Source organism: Mytilus galloprovincialis, chromosome 4 (assembly GCF_965363235.1).
Source record: "Mytilus galloprovincialis chromosome 4, xbMytGall1.hap1.1, whole genome shotgun sequence".
NCBI classification, from domain to species: Eukaryota; Metazoa; Mollusca; class Bivalvia; order Mytilida; family Mytilidae; genus Mytilus; species Mytilus galloprovincialis.
In genome coordinates, this window is record NC_134841.1 from 525,844 (window position 1) to 540,484 (window position 14,641).

At 35.5% G+C, this 14,641-nt stretch overlaps 1 long non-coding RNA gene across 1 annotated transcript in view; it reads left to right on the forward strand.

The window, feature by feature from the left end:
- The first annotated feature begins 5,364 nt into the window (after positions 1 to 5,364).
- Positions 5,365 to 14,641, forward strand: part of LOC143070452 (uncharacterized) — a 28,224-nt gene continuing 18,947 nt past the window's right edge. Inside the window, exon 1 of the long non-coding RNA XR_012976526.1 lies at positions 5,365 to 5,434. This is a non-coding gene — a long non-coding RNA (uncharacterized LOC143070452). The remainder of the gene's footprint in view (positions 5,435 to 14,641) is intronic.

Sequence of the window (14,641 nt, forward strand, 5' to 3'; positions counted from 1 at the left end):
CAAACGTGGTATTATGTAAATACGAATTAAGTGTAGTGAGACACATGGGTTTAGACCATTGATACCGTGCAATCCTGCTCCCATCATTGCATAGGTTGCTCTACGAGCAGTGCTTATACGTTCCTGGACCACTGTACTTGAGTCAAATCGTGATTTGCTATCTCTGGTTATTCCAAGATGTGTGGCAGTTTCAGACTGCTGAATCAGTGAGCCGTTGAGTAAAAATTCATGCGTGTCCTGATTTCCAGTAACTAATACTGTAGATTTTGTTTCACTTAGAGTGTAGTTTTCTTGCAGTGCATAGTTTTCCTGGAGGTCTAACATGGCTTGTAGCTCATATGGGCAGTTTGATGCTAGGCATATGTCATCTGCGACAGTAGGAGTCCCACAGTAAATTGACCCAATGTAACATCCTAGTCCATTTTTTTTGTAAAAGGTCCAAGAGGGAGTTAATGAAGATTTTGTAGGCTGTGGGTGACCACACACCGCCCTGTCTAACACCCTGCTTCTCTGGAAATGGACGAGAGAGACCACCACTCCATTTGACTTGGGATACTAGTTCGTTGTACCAGGCTTTAAGCATAAGCCACTTATCTCCCTCAATTCCAATCTGATATGATTTTCTAAGAAGTGAGCTGTGCCATAACTTGTCGAAAGCTTTCTGGGCATCTAATAATGCAAGGATAAGCAGTTGTTTATTGTCTTTTGCCTCCGCAAAAAGTTTGGTTATTATGATGGCAGCAAATATTGGTGAGATTCCTGCTGTGAATCCACGTTGCAGATAGTTTTGTATTTTGTTAATGATGGTACTATTGTCATTCAGGTGGAGTTTTTCCATGACCTTGTTGATAACACTTGTGACGGTGATTTTCCTATAGGAGTTTGGATCAGTGGCTGGTTTACCTTTGTTTTTGGACACGGGACTAACTAAGCCCATTTCGAAGAGTTCCGGTAAAGTACAAGATTGAAATATCAAGTTTATAAGTTTAGTTAACATGAGGACCAGAGTTTTTCCACCATATTTAAGATGTTCGCTACAGATGCCAGCGCTGTCAGCAGCTTTTCCATTTTTCAGTTGACATATTACTTCACTGACTAATTCTTCACTTACAATGATTTGTGATTTTTGTTCAGATCTAAAGATGTCTTCCAAAAATAAACAATCAAGTTCAACTTGGTTTTGATAACTGTTCTTGTTGTAATGTGGAGTTGCGAGTTCTTCAAAATAGTCAGCCCAGCCATTCCGAATATCATTGGGCGTTGATAGAAGGTTCTCTTCTACTTTCAGGCATGTAGTTTGTACGGATCCATCTTTTCTTTGATTGGCAATAAGACGATAAAAGGTTTGCTGATCACCCTCATGGGCTTTCATGATTTTTTCATATTTTGACTTGCGTAACATTGCCTCATGCTGTCTTTGGGTAGAGCGAAGTCTCTTTTTTGCCTCCTTCATGTTAATAAGTGACATACAGTTTAAATTTAATGGACGCCCGTCACATTTCCACTCCCAGAATTTTTGTTTACTATCTTTGCAAGCTTTGTTTATAGCTGGTGACCATGAACGGGATGATTTTGGTCTGCTCTTACTTTTTTGAGTCGGAGCACATGCTCTTGCTGCAGTGTCAAGTATGGCACATAATTCGCTTGTTACATTTGAGAGTTCACTATAGGTAGACTTTTCCGGTTCTAGTTTATTTCTAAAAGTTTATTTGAGACCATATTTTGGTACTTTTCCTTGTTTATCTTTTCCCATTTTACTCTTGGCGGTAAGTTTGAGATAATAGGTTCTGAATTATAGGTATCCAGGTCAACATTGATGCAGCCAGCAACTGGGTCGTGTTGAGACGTGTTAAGTGGGTGACGTTGTAGGACTTTAAAGTTGTTAACTAGTCCTGGTGTACTTTCCAGGATGTAATCAATCTGTGTTGAGCTCATACCACTAGGGTGAAAGTAAGTGTTTTCCTGTCCTAATCCATTAGGGGTATAAAAATTATGTTCTTTAATAAAATCTAAAAATCTAAATATCCAATTTCTGAGAGTTCATCAGTTATTTCACGGTAGTCTCTATCAGCGTCGATCCCTCCTCTACACGGCATGTATACACCTATTATTAATAGTGGTTTAGGTTTTACGTCCACCTTAATGACATTTATTCGCATTGATCCATCAGATTTTTCGGTGACAGAGCTTGAAATTTCCCTTTTATAGCATATTGCCGTCCCACTCATCCCTCTAGGTCTCTGGAGTGGTGATATGGGATTTGTATCATCTACACATTTAACGTGACATTTGTATTTATTCAAAAAATGTTCCATTTCGTCCTTTTCAAAGTTGTAAAGCCAGTGTTCCTGTAGAATGAGAATGTCTGACATTTTTTCCAGTAATGTTAGATACGGTTTACTGGAGCGGAAACCCTCGACGTTGTAGGATACCAGCTTAAGTTTACGAAGTTTGTTGGAATTTGTCTCATGATTTTCTGAGGAAAGTGTGGGTTTGCTCTCATCATCTGATTTTGATGGACCGTTTGCGGATGTCGATATATGACTGGTGCAACATGTTGTTGTTGAGTTTGCATGGGTTTTATCTGACAATGGCTGTAATTCATCCACGGTGGTTTGGTTAGAGTCGGTGCATTCACTAAAAAAGACTGATTTGTTGGGCAGAATGTTGCCTGTTGCTCGCTTTGCATACTATCCGAATTCCCAGTTAAAGGCTGCTTGGAGTTGTCTGTGGGTAAGGAGTCATTACTAGTAGCATGCGTAGTATTTAGTTTGGCTGGTTGTACATTTTCGTTTATGATGTTAGACGGATGGCCACTATTTGTCGATGCTTGATTAAAGTTCTGAGGAGAGTTATCATTTCCTACGTTTCGAACATTTGGATGGTTTACAACAATCGGGATCCCGTTATTCCGTGTCTGGAATGTAGGTAGAGTTGCACTATTAAGACTATTTTGACTTGAAGTACCGTGGGTTTGAGCATTATTTTTACTGATGTTCAATTGTGTTGTTAAATTTTCAATTTTTACTAAGTTTTCAATGCTGTCCATCCGACAGGCATTACGGACATTCTCAAGTTCAAGTTGACGAATTCGCTGTTCATATATCTGCATCATTGGGTTATTTTCACTTACAGTACAGCTGCATTGACGTTGTAAAGATGGGTTGTTTCTAGGCTGGTTTTCATCATTGTTGTGTATACCCTCTAGTAAAAGTATTTTTGTTTTTTGGATGCGATTCGACTCTTCCATATCTTTGCATTTGTCTTCAAGCTTAGCTATGAATGCTTTTGCCGTAACAAGTTGTTTCTTTGTTTGATTAAGATCAAGTTCAGTTTTGCTTAATTTATTCTCAATAGCACGGAGTTGCTTTTCCTTATTTTGTAGTTCGGAACGAGGAACAAATTCAATATTTTGTTGAGACATGCTGTTTTTTGTCACTATATCTGCACAAGAGGTTGGAGTTTGTTGTACAGATACGCTGTCATTGGCTTCTTCTGTGTTACTAGAAGTGGCTTTCTTTGGTCTTCCACGTTTCAGTTGAGTGGAGTTAGGTGTTACATCTTGGGTATTGATAATGGTTTTATCAGTTGTTATTGGTGCATTACTGATTGCATCTGGCGTTGACATGCTGGTGTCATCTGATGTTGAAATGATGATAGACGATCTGTTGACGGCTTGCTCACAATCGAGAAAGTCTTGCATGTGTACACAACCACGACAGGTATATGGACTATTTGAGGTCTCAAGCGCTCTTGATTCTTTAGGTTGAATGTTCAGGCATACGTAGTGGAACCAGTAGGTACAAATACTACATTCAACTGAGTTGGCCTTGCAGAATACATTACATATGGGGCATATTGCATAAGAGTCTGTATCCTGTATTAGTTCAGGATCTGTTGTTACATCACTTAATATAGAAGGACTGTTAATAGTTGATTCATTTGTTGGCTTATGTTTGGTACGAACACTCTCACTTTGAACCATATTAACGGTAGTATTGTTGTTACGAGTACTCTCACATTGAACCTTATTTACAGTAGTAATATTGTTAACACTGGTTTTGACTTTTGCCGGATTTGCATCCTTGTTAAGCTCGTGTTTTATTGGCGCAGTTGGCGTACCATAATTAGAGTTTGATTGTTGAAGATATTTACTGCAGGTTTGCCTTATTAATGAGTTCAGTTTATCAAAGCTTTTATTTTGACTAAGTAAGATAACTACCTCTGGTAAGATGTTACGCAAGAATAGTTCCAAAGCGTTGCCATTTATAAGTACTCTACTACTGGTGTTGTAACAGTTTATTCTATATTGCTGTTTTTTGTGACTATTCTTTACTGATATTTGTTCCTCAACTAGAAGATTGTTTTTATCAGTTTTAGTAGTAATGTCATATTTAATATGTTTGGAGACAAGGCATCCTTTAACACCTGATTTAAATTCTTCATAGCACGCTGCTGTTAATTCAAGCACTAAATTGTCATGTTTCATTTCAACTCGGATTTGACTTTCCCTATTTGCTGCCTCTATTTTGCCTGACATTGCTTTATCAATGTTTAGTGTGTATGGAACAGATGTTTCATTTTGAGCATTTGTATCATTATAACTATTGTCTATATTTGAGTTTCTTTGCTCTTGAGATCTATGCCTAGTATTTAAAGTGGCTACTTCGGTCCCCAGTCTTGTAGGGGTATAGGCAATTGGCGCATTTCTAGTTCTGTGACTACGTCTAGTTAATGACATAATATAATGATGATGATTGAGTGATATGAAACCAAGCAGAAACAAAACCACTAAAATGTTATTAAAAATATACATGTACCGGTAAAAGTTCACTGGGTAAAAGTTCTATATACACTATGTAAAAATTTTCCAAGATGGCGCCGGCAAGCCGGTGTAAAAATTGTGATAAAAGTGTCAATTATAACTTAAAACGTCTAAAAAAAAGTTCTGAATTAAAGGATTAAATGGACAACGGGTGCATATCTGTACACTATATTACACTGGTGTTGGTAAAAGTCAACTATAACGCATTAAAATGGATAAAACTTGTGCTGTGATAAAAACTGTGCATCCACCATCGAGCCTCGTTCACCGATGTTATCCCCGATCCATCAACGAAGATTAGGTTAATGTTAAGGATATTGTCTATCCCAAATTCATGTATTTGGTTTTGATGTTATATATATATGTTATATTTGTTATTCTCGTGGGATTTTGTCTATGTGTGTTACATTTTAGTGTTATGTCGTTGTTCTCCTCTTATATTTAATGCGTTTCCCTCGGTTTTAGTTTGTTATCCCGATTTTGTTTTTTGTCCATGGATTTATGAGTTTTTAAACAGCGGTATACTACTGTTGCCTTTATTAAGGAAACACGGAATTATTTCGCCTTACAATCGTTTACACAGAGGGCGTTTGTCATTCCTCGGAATATGTAAGTACTGATTATACATTGGTCGTAAGTTATGTCTCGTGTGGATGTAATCAAAACAAAGGTATTGATTTTGAAGGAATTTAACTGCTTTTCCTGGTTAATTTGATATTAATCATTTATAATTAGAAACACTTTCCGTGAAATTAACTTTTACAATGTTTAAGACAGATGAACAACTTGGTCTATTATTTTAATTGTTTTTTTCCTCGATTATCTCCATATTGAATCAAAAGATTATAATTACTGAAATTAAATTATAAAAGTTATCAAGATAATGTAAACACTGTAAACGTATAGAATATGAAAGTATGATAGTTCTTTTTTAGAATGTACTTCATGCATATCAAACCTTAAAATTACGTTCGAAGATATTTGCTATGATCATTGACCAAATATTCTTCAAACAAGTGAATGCACAACTTGATTCATGGATGATTTTTTTTGTGATATGCTAAGCGAAGTACTGACTTAGAACAAAAATGTATGTTGTATACATTGTAAGTAAAATGCAGAGACATATACTATAATAACTGTATTATTATAGTTTATGTCTCTGGTAAAACATATGTTACGAATTTACAATTTAAGAAATTCAATGCTCAGTGTAGAATTGAATATAAATTTAGTTTGAAATGTAACAAATAAATACTAATATATCAGAAATGTCTTTGTTTTTCATGATTTTGTGTAAAATACAAGGGTTATAGAATAAATTTATTACGTTCTTGTCCAATTGCAATTGTCAGAAATTAGAGTCATAAAAAGAGGAAAATTGTTTTTTTTTCCTTTTTAGCTCACCTGGCCCAAAGGGCCAAGTGAGTTTTTCTAATCATTTTGCGTCCGTCGTCCGTCGTCGTCGTCTGTTAACTTTTACAAAAATCTTCTCCTCTGAAACCGCTAGGCCAAATTAAACCAAACTTGACCACAATCATTATTGGGGTATCTAGTTTAAAAAATGTGTCCGGTGACCCGACCAACCAACCAAGATTGCCGCCATGGCTAAAAATAGAACATAGGGGTAAAATGCAGTTTTTGGCTTATAACTCAAAAACCAAAGCATTTAGAGCAAATCTGACATGGTGTAAAACTGTTAATCAGGTTAAGATCTATCTGCCCTGAAATTTTCAGATGAATCGGACAACCCGTTGTTTAGTTTGCTGCCCCTAAATTGGTAATTTTAGGAAAATTTTGCTGTTTTTGGTTATTATCTTGAATATTTTTATAGATAGAGATAAACTGTGAACAGCAAAAATGTACAGCAAAGCAAGACCTAAAAATAACATGACCAAAACGGTTAATTGACCCCCTAAGGAGTTATTGTCCTTTATAGTCAATTTTTAACAATTTTCATAAAATTTGTAAATTTTTACTAACATTTTCCACTGAAACTACTGGTCCAAGGTCATTATAGATAGAAATATTTGTAAGCAGCAAGAATGGTCAGTATATAGTAAGATGTACAAACACATTACCATCACCAAAACACAATTTTGTCATGAATCCATCTGCGTCCTTTGTTTAATATTCACATAGACCAAGGTGAGCGACACAGGCTCTTTAAAGCCTCTAGTTTATTCTGCTCTCAGTTGAATGTTATAATATTTCTCCCGACATCTCTATGAATTTGCCCTGTGTTCTTTTTGTCATTGAAACCATCCCTTTATCCTCCGCTGCTATAAGACGCTTTACCGGTACGGTTGTTACTTGGGTGCTCTCTTCGAGGTCCGCCTTCGAAGTATAAATAGTGGCTAGCTCTTCAGTTTTTGTGAACCGACTGTGCAAGGGCTGTTTAGCCAGTCAAGGTCGTTAAAAACTTCCATTTGTTGTTTTTGTGATTTGTACGGAAAACAGCAGATAGCTAACACCGAAAAGGTTGGGACGGAAGTAGTTAACAGCAGGCAGAAGGTTAAGTTTGAGTGAAGTGAAGTTCATGGAACCTGCGAACAGAATATTGAAAGGCTGGTACTGTTGGTTCGGTACAGATTGTCCAAACAGGGCTGGTGCTAAGGTTTTGCGTCTCACATTTCTCACTTTTGCAGTGAGTGTTTACCTTAATGCTACTCTGTTGTTCCGACAGTTCTGACCACATTTGTTTAATAAAGTTTCATACGAAAGTTAACATATTTTAAATTTGTTTCATACATTACTTTTATAATATGTTCCATACGTTTAGGTTTACGCCCAATTCCACGTACTTGTGTTTCAGCCCACTTTCGTACATTTAGGTTTCAGGCCAGTTCCATACATTGAGGTTTCAGACTATAGTTTCAAACAGTTGGTTCAAACAAGTATCAGACTGAAAGGTTTTAGACAGTTTAATTTATCAGGTTCGGTTTAGGTTGATAGTTCTTGATATTCGTTTTATGTAGTATTTGTTTTATATTTGATAGTAAAGCGTAAACGGTTTGACCTTAGAAATATTGCATTACTCTTCAAATCCCAGGAAAGTGGTACGAACCCGAGGATAAAAAAATATCAAAGCATCTCCTCCCGGTTACACGTTAAACATATATAATGAGAAAATGCGAACATAATCATCTTTCTACCAGTCACAGTTGAGTTTCTTTGGATTTGTAAGACTCACTGAATTAAAATTCAATTTCCCTGGACTAGCAATGACCGGCAATGTATGTGATTATCACGATGTAAAATACGTAGTTAAATTATATTCTGAAATGGTCATTGAATAAAACAAAAAGTGTTTTTTTGTAAGGCTGTACATACATATCGATAGCTTAATGACAACTTTACAATTATAAACTCGAAATGAACACTTCCTTCGAACGAGTTTTACACTGTATCGCACGAATGTATTAGTTCTTGTCACATAACAGTGACGTCACAACTAAGAAATGATTAAACAATGAATATCAACCAAGTTTGTTATTGTGATTATAATCCTACAGACATGTTATGTTAGGAAAGCATTAGATTGATCTGTCTGTCTATCACATTACTCAAAACTAAACAGCAATTATTTCGTTACAATGGTAAAAACGTTTAACATGATATGAAGGAGGCTGCTAATAGATAAGGTTTAACAATTTTTCTACCGTTGTATTTTATCATTTTATCAAACACACACACACACACAGACATCACGACACCATTACCATTGACTTACAAGTAATGTTTTCGTGGGCAAATAAAGAACGGTTCCAAGTGGTAATTTATTTAATACATGTAATTTTTCAGTCAAACTCAAAAAGACTTTTGAAAAACATCCTTTTTTAGCTCACCTGGCCCAAAGGGCCAAGTGAGCTTTTCCCATCACTTTTCGTTCGGCGTCCGTCGTCCGTCGTCGTTAACTTTTACAAAAACCTTCTCCTCTGAAACTGCTGGGCCAAATTAAACCAAACTTCACCACAATCATCATTGGGGTATCTAGTTTAAAAAATGTGTCCGGTGACCCGGCCAATCAACCAAGATGGCCGCCACGGCTAAAAATAGAAAATAGGGGTAAAATGCAGGTTTTGGCTTATAACTAAAAAACCAAAGCATTTAGAGCAAATCTGACAGGGTGAAATTGTTTATCAGGGTAAGCTCTATCTGCCCTGAAATGTTCAGATGAATCGAACAACCCGTTGTTGGGTTGCTGCCCCTAAATTGGTAATTTTAAGGAAATTTTACTGTTTTTGGTTATTATCTTGAATATTATTATAGATAGAGATAAACTGTACACAGCAATAATGTTCAGCATAGTAAGATTTACAAATAAGTCAATATGACCAAAATGGTCAGTTGACCTCTTTAGGAGTTATTGCCCTTTATAGTCAATTTTTAACCATTTTTCCTAAATCTTAGTAATCTTTTACAAAAATCTTCTCCTTTGAAACTACTGGGCCTAATTAATCAAAACTTGGCCACAGTCATCTTTGGGGTATCTAGTTTTAAAAATGTGTCCGGTGACCCGGCCATCCAACCAAGATGGCCGCCATAGCTAAAAATAGAACATAGGGGTAAAATGCAGTTTTTGGCTTATAACTCAACAACCAAAGCAGTAAGAGCAAATCTGACATAGTAAAATTGTTAATCAGGTCAAGTTCTATCTGCCCTGATATTTTCAGATGAATCGAACAACCCCTTGTTGGGTTGCTGCCCCTAAATTGGTAATTTTAAGGAAATTTTACTGTTTTAGGTTATTATCTTGAATATTATTATAGATAGAGATAAACTGTCAACAGCAATAATGTTCAGCAAAATTAGATTTACAAATAAGTCAACATGACCGAAATGGTCAGTTGACCCCTTTTGGAGTTATTGCCCTTTATAGTCAATTTTTAACCATTTTTCCTAAATCTTAGTAATCTTTTACAAAAATCTTCTCCTTTAAAACTACTGGGCCTAATTAATCAAAACTTGGCCACAGTCATCTTTGGGGTATCTAGTTTAAAAAATGTGTCAGGTGACCCGGCCATCCAACCAAGATGGCCGCCGTGGCTAAAAATAGAACATAGGGGTAAAATGCAGTTTTTGGCTTATAACTCAAAGCATTTAGAGCAAATCTGACATAGTAAAATTGCTAATCAGGTCAAGATCTATCTGCCCTGAAATTTTCAGATGAATCGGACTCCGTTGTAGGGTTGCTGGCCCTAAATTGGTAATTTTAAGGAAATTTTACTGTTTTTGGTTATTATCTTGAATATTATTATAGATAGAGATAAACTTTAATCAGCAAGAATGTACAGCAAAGTAAGATTTACAAATAAGTCAACATGACTGAAATGGTCAATTGACCCACTAAGGATTTATTGTCCTTTATAGTCAATTTTTAACAATTTTTATAAAATTAGTAAATTTTTACTAACATTTTCCACTGAAACTACTGGGCCAAGTTCATTATAGATAGAGATAACTAAGCAGCAAGAATATTCAGTAAAGTAAGACGTACAAACACATCACCATCACCAAAACACAATTTTGTCATGAATCCATCTGCTTCCTTTGTTTAATATTCACATAGACCAAGGTGAGCGACACAGGCTCTTTAGAGCCTCTAGTTTATTTTTTTTTTATCTTGGAATGAATGAACAATACCTGTCATGTTCAATGTGAAGGTCAATTATTATCGTGTAACGTGTTTGGCATATAAATCAGCTGTTCGTATCCGTTTTCACGGAATCTGAAATGCTTCAATGTTTATCTTTACATTATTAAACTCAAAACCTAACTACAACTTGGACTTTACTATAAAGTACGAGACAACCCGTGTAAACTTTGAATCAGTACTCGAAAGAAACTACAACATTATAGACAATTTACTTTGAATTCACAAGTCTTAACTATATTGAATCATTTCCATAACAGCGTGGACAACCGCAATACTTGTGTTGGCAATAATACTGGATCATTTGCCTTTAACTTGCTGGTCATCTGCTATCGATAACAGTGATTTTACTCCCACCTAGTCTGTCAGATGCATTTCAATGGGAATTAAAAAAGAATTAACAAGTAAAGAAGATACAGGTGCACAAGAAGAAAAACAGAAAGATAAGAATTCAACATTCAAGTCAACACACAATATTTAATCCTCTGTTAGTTGTGAGTTCGTATTATTTGATTTAGGCGTTTAGAACCTTTGGCGACCACACAGTTTAAATGTATATTACACGAACGATATGACAAATGGGCGATATTATCGAACGTTCATCTAATCAGAACCAGTCAATTGATACCCTGATCATGAGTGCGCCAAGAAATAGTCTTGTCCCCGCTGTTATGAAAATGCTTCTATATACATGTATTCATTTTTTTATATACAAATAAGGCCGTTAGTTTTCTAGTTTGATTTGTTTTACATTGTCATTTCGGGGCCTTTTATAGCTGACTATGCGGTATGGGCTTTGTTTATTGTTGAAGGCCGTAGTTGTTAATTTCTGTGTCATTTTGGTCTCTTGTGGAGAGGTGATTCATTGGCAATCATACCATATCTTCTTGTTTATATATAACTTTAATTTATCCTTAATCCTTTCAGACTCCAAACTTATTTGTTGTTTAACAATGACATGTCGAAACTATGAGTAGCGAGTCTCAAACTTCGAAACCACTAGTTCCTGAGACACCTAGTCTCCAAAACCCATGGTCAGGTACATTCTACCTGTTGATGTGTACGCTTGATAACATACATGGTCCGGTACATTCTACCTGTTGACTTGTATATAATTATTTGATAACATATATGGTCCGGTACATTCTACATTCTACATGTTTACGTTTACATTTGATAACATATAGGTGTCAGACCACCAATTAAAAATCCCTATCTGTTCAACCAAATTTTGCAATTTTCACAGCTTTCTAAATATTTTACCTTAAGTTTAACTTCAAAGAAACCAGGTATATCCTGAATTGTACATGTATCACCTTCCTACATGCCAATTTTCAACCAATGTTTAAAGTCTTGTAACAAATTTCTGATTTTGGAAAGACAGGTACTACCAAAATAACTCCCGGTTTTCTGGAAATCTTAAATTAGTGTACTATGTAGCGCATTAATCCTGAATTTTTAATGCAAACTCATAGACAAGTGAATTTTGGCTCAAAATGGTCTAAATATATTTCCCTTTCACCAAAAGTTTCATTTCTGCAAATTTGTTGGTTAGTTTAAGTAAACAATGACATCAAAAGCACTATTTTGTTCTAAATTGGAGGGAGTAATTGGTGGTCTGACACCTATATGGTCCGGTAAATTCTACCTGTCGACGTGTACATTTGATTACTGTAACATACATGGTCCTGTACATTCTACATGTTGACGTGTACCATGGTCCTGTACATTCTACATGTTAACGTGTACATTTGATTACACACATGGTCCTGTACATTCTACATGTTGACGTGTACATTTGATTACACACATGGTCCTGTACATTCTACATGTTGACGTGTACATTTGATTACACACATGGTCCTGTACATTCTACCTGTTGACGTGTACATTTGATTACACACATGGTCGTCCTGTACATTCTACCTGTTGACGTGTACATTTGATTACACACATGGTCGTCCTGTACATTCTACCTGTTGACGTGTACATTTGATTACACACATGGTCCTGTACATTCTACCTGTTGACGTGTACATTTGATTACATACATGGTCCTGTACATTCTACCTGTTGACGTATACATTTGATTACATACATGGTCTGCTACATTCTACATGTTGACGCGCATTTTTTATAACATATTTATATGATGTATTAAAATAAGAAGTTTTATGATTGCCAATGATACAACTCTCAGTTCTGTAACTGTTGTTCAGTCGATATTATATAATGAAATAAAGACCCACAAACACACACAGATCTAGACAAATCCCACCGCACAAACCATTCTGTCAAAAGACAACGGTTATTGTGTATGGTGTTTTTTTTTTTATTGCGATAGTCTACCGTTCATAGCTTAACACGTAACCCTTCATTGTTCTTGAAAATATGTTCTTAGCAGAGAATCAACAATTATCAATTTTGAAGCCTCTGATTGTGTGATTCCTGCACTCAAGGTGGGCATGACACATCAGTGTTATATATATAATAAGTACTTATGCAAGCAGGCACTGTAAGAACGTTCAAACGATACTTTGATAGAAATGAAAAACACATGGACGAATCGTAAAAACAGAAATTACTTTCTTTGTTTCTTTATAATTTTAGAAATGTATCTTTTTCTTATACTTGTTATATGAATATATCGTTAATCGTAACTTATCTAGATCAGAGATATCCAATTAGTACATGTACACAGATGACGATGCCTTTTAAATGCAGGAATATCACTTATAAGTTAATTATGTCTTGTTTGTTGTCATAAACTGGGTTTCTCATCAGCAGTTTTTATTGTAAGTATATAACAAGACAGTCTGATGTGTTTCTGTTATATAATAGTCAGAAGAGTAGCATAATATTATGTAATTGTTATTTTTAGTCGTATCAGTAAACATAAACAATCGATAACATAGATAATTGGAGAACGTTTAAACAGATAACATAGATAATTGGAGAACGTTTAAACAGACTCCTTTCTTATACAAAGATTAATTGATTCAAGTCAGTAAGAAATACAAGTATTTTTTAGGGAAGGTATGATCTCCAAATCTGTTCGAGGATAAATCTGTAAGTCTGTAAGAAAAGTTAATATCCGTTAGAATCTTTAACTGTCCAAACCTGCTTCAGGGTAGTAGACTGTCTAAATAATTTCTAGTGCATATATCTGTCTTAACTGAACAAGGGTAGAAATGTCAAAATTTATTTAAAACTGTCCAAATCTGCTCTTGGGCAGAACTGTCCAAATCTGTTTTAGGAAAGAACTGTCAAAATCTGTTCTAGGGCAGAACTGTCCAAATCTGTTTTAGGAAAGAACTGTTAAAATCTGTTCTAGGGCAGAACTGTCCAAATATGTTCTAGGGAAAAACTGGCCAAGAGTAGAACTGTCAAAATCTGTTCTAGGATAGAATTGTCCAAATCTGTTCTAGGGCAAAACTGTTCAAATCTGTTCTAGGGCAGAACTATCCAAATCTGTTCTAGGACAGAACTGTCCATATCTGTTCTAGGATAGAACTGTCCATATCTGTTCTATGACATAACTGTCCATATCTGTTCTATGACATAACTGTCCATATCTGTTCTATGACATAACTGTCCATATCTGTTCTAGGATAGAACTGTCCATATCTGTTCTATGACAGAACTGTCCAAACCTGTTCTAGGACATAACTGTCCATATCTGTTCTATGACATAACTGTCCATATCTGTTCTATGACATAACTGTTCATATCTGTTCTATGACATAACTGTCCATATCTGTTCTATGACATAACTGTCAATATCTGTTCTATGACATAACTGTCCAAACCTGTTCTATGACATAACTGTCCATATCTGTTCTATGACATAACTGTCCATACCTGTTCTATGACATAACTGTCCATATGATATCTGTTCTATGATATAACTGTCCATATGATATCTGTTCTATGACATAACTGTCAATATCTGTTCTATGACATAACTGTCAATATCTGTTCTAGGACATAACTGTCCATATGATATCTGTTCTATGATATAACTGTCCATATGATATCTGTTCTATGATATAACTGTCCATATGATATCTGTTCTATGACATAACTGTCAAATATCTGTTCTACGACATAACTGTCCATATCTGTTCTATGACATAACTGTCAATATCTGTTCTATGACA